This window comes from Rhea americana, unplaced genomic scaffold (genome assembly GCF_003343005.1).
Source record: "Rhea americana isolate MKP2758 unplaced genomic scaffold, rheAme1 scaffold_267, whole genome shotgun sequence".
Taxonomy (NCBI): Eukaryota; Metazoa; Chordata; class Aves; order Rheiformes; family Rheidae; genus Rhea; species Rhea americana.
The window spans coordinates 11,265-18,195 of NW_028186387.1; positions in this window are offsets into that span (position 1 = coordinate 11,265).

Below are 6,931 nucleotides of genomic sequence, written 5' to 3' on the forward strand. Positions count from 1 at the left end.
CGCGGCGCAGCTCCCGGCCGGAACCCGGGCGCCGCTGTGGCGTCATTTCCGCCGCGCGGCCGCCGCCGCCATCTTGGTGGCGGGCGGAAGTGCGGCGGGGCCGCGGGGAGGCGCCAGCACCTCGGTTGCTGCGCGGAGCGCGCGGACGCGGCGTGTCCCCTCGCAGGCTCCGCGCCGCCCCCTCCCCCTCCCTCTCCGCCACCGGCCTCGGGCTCGCGGCTGCCCCGGGCGGTCGGCCATGAACCGTCGCCATCGCAAGCGCAGAGGCGAGCAGCTACTGCCGCCCTTCGCTGAAGCGGGAACCAACGTTCGCTGCACACTGGGGGCCCCACCAAGATTTTCGCTCCCCAAGCCCGGCGCCTCTTCCTGCTGCGTCTCGCAGAGCTGGAGGGGCTGGGCTGGGCTTGCTGGCAGCTGCGGGGCATCGCGGTGCGCGGCGCGGTCCGGCGCTTTCTGAGAGGGGGCTGCCGCTCCCCGGAGCCGCGCGAGCCTGGCGCTGCTGGGGCTGCCCTCGCACCACAGCTGCCCCACAGCTGCCGCTCCCCCGGGGCTGCTGCCGCCTGGCGCCGCTGCTGCCCCGCGGCTGTGGGCAGGTGGAGCTCCTGTCACCCCAGGGCTACGGCTGCCCCAAAGCTGCCGCTGCCGCCGGACGGCCGCTACCCCAGGCCTCGCCGTGATCCGGGAGCGAYCGTTTTCCCCCGAGCCGCGGCTCCCCGCGCTGCGGTGGTAGATGTGGGCCGTGCTGTTAGCCTGGAGCATGGCGCTGCCCCTGACGCCCCTCTCCCCAGCCCGAGGTTCCCCCACGGCCCCGACGGCACCCCCGGTCCTGCCGCTCCCCAGGACCCTGCCGCTACCCCGGACCCACCTCGGCACTGCCGTGACGCCAGGGCCCTGTTACACCRCGCACTGCCATTCCCCTGCGCCTGCCTTGCCTTCCTTTGATATCTTTATTTCTTATTAAGAGACGGGCTCGTCGTCTCCTCTGCCGCGGGAGATGAGCTGCGGCTTGCCACCTGCCCGTGAACCTGCACCCGGTAAATGCAGGTGTACTCCGGGTTCCCCCAGTTGCTCTGCACAGACAGCTTGAKGTACTGAAAGGCCCTGGAGGACTCGTGCTGTAAAGAAATCATGGGAAGAAGAAACACGGTTACTGGGGTGCAAAGAGCGACAGCACAAGGCAGGGMTCTGCCTCTGCCAGCCCTGGCCCTGCTCAGGGCAGGCCCCTCAGGCCTGTCCTCGAGCTCTGACATGGGGTAGTTCTCTGGGCYGCACCCAAAGCAGTCTGCAGGAAGATACAAGGCAGAATTTACTTGCATTTCTTCTAGCACTGCCACTGTGCATTGCAGACCATGGATGGGCCATGGGGAGAGCTTGCTCAACTGGGTGACTCTCATGGACCATCTCCAGGTGGAAGCGCCTACTGGAAGCAAGAGGAAGCAGGAGCAGCCAGAGCAGGGCTCTGGCTAGAAGACAAGCCTTGGGAAGTGCTTTATGCCAGGGGATGTCCCAGCTGTGGCTGGAGGGGGCAGAACATCTGGTGTGTTTGCACTGGTCCCCCACCCTTTTCTCCCTACCAGGCTTTGCAGGTAGCAGAGAAAGCAAGCCAAGTGTGAAGGAGCCTGGAGGCCCTCTCCACTGGTAGCAGTTGCTGCCTTAGTTTGCTCTCAGGTCCCTCGGCTTGGCTGCTGAGCATGGTGTGCTCCCGTGTCTGCTCTTGAGCATGTACCAGGGCTGGGCACCTCCAGGAAGGCTTCCTGCAATGTATTTCCCTGTGGGAGAGCTATGAGGCTCCATCGGTATTGCCCATCCAAGCTGATGCCSGTGCTCTCTCATACCTGTTTGCCAGGGACCAGCTCAGCACTGCTGCATCCTCTGCCAAGCTGCTGGCAGTTTTTCTCCCTGGCAAGGCTGTGGATGCCCATTGCAGTCTGCTCTGGGGAGCCTTTCTCCTCCTCATTTCTAAAGAATAAGCCACAGTTCACCCCTCCCCTGCAGGTCCTGTCTCTTCTTCTGCCCAGGGTAAGGCAACTCAGAGAGCAGCCCCAAAATGACCTGTAGGTGAAGTGCTCCAGCCAAAAGCAAGCAGCCATGAAGCCACCACAGGCTCCTTCCCCTGGCCGGGTGGTGGCCCATGGTGCTGGAGAGCTTACATAAGCAGCCAGGTGTGACCTTACAGGAACCTCTGCCACAGCACTAGAGGGTGGCTCRGAGGTCCCACTAGGGCTGCTGGGGGATGTTGCGCCCCACACTGTCCTGGGACAGTATGTCTGCCATGGCCCCGCTCGCCGAGCTGATGAACTCAGGGGGGTTTCTCCTGCCCAGGACTGACTTGTCCTAAGCTGTTGTGTGTGGAGAAAGGAGGACCTTCCCTCCTTCTTGCTGCTCCCACTGGAGCAGGCAGTTCCCCCAGGCTTGCCCTTTSCCCAGGCCATTCCTCAAGGCCAGACCGTTTCCCTTGGCCCAGCCATTCCCCCAGCACAGCCCTTACCACGGGCTGTTGTATTATGCTTGCCTTTCCCCTAGGCTTCTCATTACTCTGGTCCCTGGCCTCACCCTGGGCCTGCCTCACTGCAGGTCCTGTGTTCCCGTGTGCTTTGAGCTCTCGCCCAGCTCATTGTCCCAACCTAGGTCATTCTCCTCACTCTGCCCTTACCTCCATCATCTGCCACATCCTTCCAAGCATAGGGACACTGGGGCAGCACTGGGAGGAGCAAAGCCAGAGCGAAGCTTGCAACCTGGTGCTCCTCTCTGCCTGTCCAGCTGCAAAGGCTGCTCTTTAGTCCTGCTACCTTTGCTTCTTGCACATACATACACTTTGGCACACACATTTTGGCAATCTCTCTGTTCACACCTTCACAGAGTCTCTTTTGCTCTCACAAGGATTAGTAGCTTTCTCCACTGTTTCTATGTGGGCAATGATAACATTGTTCCAGTGCCAAGCTTGCAAATGTTTGCAAATGCTGCTGTTCAAAGGCTCCTCTGTTATATAAAATCACAGCAGCAATGCTGAGAGTCTAGGTGGGCATTTGTTAGCGTCTCACCAGTTCATCCTCACTCATGTGAAGGCATGTGCTGTTCTGACTTTGCACATTGGAGATGTCTTTTGAATCCCTTTGGTGCCTATCTGTTTTAGTCTTTGCTCTCCTGAGAAGAGGCTCAAGGGTGCCTGAAATCCTCCTGCATTTAGAGCAAGCCAGAGAGACTTGTCAGTGTGGACAGAAATTCCTCCATTTGATCCCTTTTTGTATTTTGGTATTGCAGTGACATTGGGATAGCAAAGGATTCAATGCTAAAGCCTTGCTGATAAAGCCCTTAACACTCTACCCTTTGCCTTTTACACAGTTCATATGCACAACAGTGAAACTCAAGCACTACTGCCACAGATGCCATGCGTGTACCAGGAGAGGCTAGAGGGATCAGAGATGCCAGGGACAGCAGGCAGAGCTTCAGCTTCTAGAGGCTGAGAGCGGGCCCTCTCTGCTTGGCAGAAGGAGGCACAAATAAAATGATCCTGGCCTCTTGCATCCCATTCTGTAAGGAGATTTGGGGCACAGATAGCTCTCAAAGCAGCTCTGCTCAGCATATGCTCCCCCAACAGACCTGCACTGGCTGTGCAGGCATGACACCCTTTGCTTTGAGAGGAATGCAGAGTTGGCATTTCAGGTGGTTTCAAAGGGCAGCCCAAGGTGCAACCTCAGTGATGCAGTTTTTCACTGGCTACACAAGAATTTCACCCACTTCCTACACAAAGCTTGCAGCCTGCCTTCACTGCTGTTGTGCTGCTGATGCCTGTGTCTCTCCTGGCTTATGTTGTGACCTACAGTCACCTAGCTGACTATGATAATGGAGGTTTCTTCAGTGTCATCCTCGCTCAATCAAGAGGCAGCTTCAGAAGAGACAATGGCATGGCTGAAGGTTTCCATGCCTTCTGCATCATGTGTGGCTGAGGAGGCCCAAGGCCCTCGTGAGAACCTGCTGTCAGGGGAAGCACAGAAAAAAGTGGGTGGTATTTCAACCCAGGCTGCTTCTGTGGTCTTTTTGTAGCTCAGCTGCTTCCAGATGTCAGGCTTGTTGTTTCACAGCTGCCTGGCTTTGAGCTTTCCTCAGGCAGACAGAGCAGCTGGAGCTCCTCCACACGAGGACAGGGTTTGTCCTCTTCTATCTATAAGGAACATGGAGCATCTCCTGAGAGAAGATCAACTCTTAGAACTGGAACATGGGGAAAGAGCACTGATGAGAAGCCCGAATACAAAGAAGACTGAGCAGCAGCAACATAAAAAAGCTTTGTTCTTCCAAACTCAGAGTTCCTGCTGTGCAGGGGCAAGGCTGTAATAATGGCTCTCCTGATGTCCTTGTCTAACCTCAGGAGGTAAGAGAAGAAATCTTTCCAGTCAAGAAAGACTTCCTGACATATCAGACTGCCCTTCTCAAGAGTTTAGATCTCAAAGTTGTGGGAAGTGACTGAAAGGTGAAGAGAGGGAACAGGAAACCCACAAGAGGCCGGTCAGAGACAAAGGCAAAAGGGAGACCAGGATAGAAGTCAAGAAGAAAAGTGCTAAGGCCAAGTGCAAAGCAAACTGGAAGAAAAAGTAAAGTTTTCAGGCACAAGGTGAAGGGAACCATGTTGTAGCCAAGAATGAGTTTACACCAGCAGTCACAAGAACAAAGCAATGCGGTCAGGTACTGGGCAAGAAGCGGACTATGAGGTAGAGCAATTCCCTCAGCTAGCTCAAAGGTCTGGCTGCCTATCCTTCATGAGTAGGGCTTTTCAGTGAGAGAGTCCCTGAAGCCCAGACAGATGGAGCAAAGGGGGCAAGAGGAAGAAAAACCAGCTGACCATGGGCAAGAGTGTAAACAGGCTATAAGCAGGGCTTTCTGAAGCAAAGTGACTAAAGGCWATTATGATAGCTTCAAAACAGGAAAGGGAGATGATAAGAGCAATGCCTTCCTCTGTTTTGAGAGCTCAGAAAGCCTAGAGTCTAAGCCATTCACAAAGGTCAGCATATCACTCAGCTCAATGTAAACGGCTGCCTTGTGCAATGTGGTACAGCGTGGTCAGCCTCACACCTTCTCTGTCTCTGGTGAATCCACCAACTGTTTGTACCCTTAGGAGAGAGAGGAGCTCTCTGTGTTGCAGGGACTTGAGGTCAGGCAGGCTAGGTACCTTTCTGGAGGTGAAGCCTGGGGGGGTCAAGCTCACAAAGGGTTCCTGAGCTCTTACTGTGCAAAGCCAAGAACATCATCTGCGACAACACACTCTTCCAAGAGAGAGAGGCAAGTTGTGAGGTGAGCGGAGTGGAGGCCTCAGAGAGTTGCTGGGGATTCCGAGTTCCCATGGATCAGTCAGTTGTTGGCTTCTTCTTCATTTCGTCAGAAGGTGCTCCATAATAGGTGACTAGATGAAATGCATTTCTACCCTCCCCACTCCAGTACCAAAAGCTGCTTCTAAAGCATTAAAAGGGACCCAAACCCCAGGATAGCCACTAGTGACCTGAAGCTGCTAGCTTCTGGGTGCTGCAGACTCTTAGCAGCTCTCACTGCACCACAAAGGAGACTACTTGCAAGCAGGCCAGACACTGAAGAGGCATTGAGAAGAAACTAAACCCTGGAGACTTGCCAGGGCTGAAACCAGGCCTCTGAGTGATCACCTGTAAGGAACAGCACCGATATCAATATAAGCAACTAGTTGACACATTCCTTTCCTGTGTCAAGTGTGTCACCAGTACGTCACTAAGTTCTCCAAACCTGACAGTGGTTTATTTGACACATATGCTCTCTGCATGTTTGAGTGTTCATCATTACGCAAAACTGTTTTACCTGTAAACTGCCACAAGATGGCAAACCATTCTTAAGGATTGCTCCCAGATCTGATCGCCAGCCCGCCAGGGTCTAGCTGTACCTGCTATAAAGAAGAATCCCTGACAGAACTTCTTCCACACTCTAATGGGACACTCCTTAACATTTAACCTAGTGTTCAGGTGTGGTTCTCCCAACAGCTTCTAAAGACCAACAATAACCCATTGTCTGGTTCCTGGAAGATGGAAGCAAAGGGTACAAYAGCTCACATCAGAGATGAAACCCCTGAGAACATCCATGCTGCTAACCAGACCTTGATCCGTTATGGTGTGACGGCAAGAAAGCAGAAAGAGAACCTTGGCTTACTAATGCAGTGTCACTATCTAATTAAAGAAGAGTGTGATATTTCTGCAGATGTTAGAGAACAGAGTCCCAAGAGTTTTTTCTTATATGCCTTGGTCAGATTCTGTTTTCCCCTCTTCTCTTCTGTACTGCCACCACAGCACCAAGCAGCAGTCTGTGCTGAGGTCTAAAGAATTCTACAGAATACCAAAACTCCTGCTGTGCTCTTGAAGCCATACCAGGATGATGACAGCAGCAATGAACAGCTTTATTCTCCCAGATTATACAGAAGTGAGATCAAAGTCCTTGTATATGTTAGGAAAAAATCTTTCAAGATTAGTGGGTAGGACACAACTCAAGAGTTTCTATCTCTGCAGCTCACCTTTCTGCTTGTCTCTACTACTTGCCTACTAATAGCAGCTTTTTAAAGATGGTGAAGATCAATATCATGTGCATCCATAGCTTTTGAAACTGTCACCTCAACTGGAAAAGTCTCTGCATTGTGCCCTTAAAATCATCATAAATCATGCACTGAAAAACTCCAGGCGACCAAAGAAGTCTCAGAAGTTTGAATTTTAGATTCAGTTCAACTTCTTACATTCCAGTAAATCTTCACTCTGAACCTTTTGTCCAGAACTTCTAATGACCAACACTCAAAACATATCTGCTTTGTCTTGCAGCCAAGGCCATAAGGATCATTGTCCAAGGTTAAGCACCTGATCCATGAATTGAAAGTGATTTATGAAACAGATGAATCCTTAGAAATAAGAGAATATAAGCTCAGCATTTCATA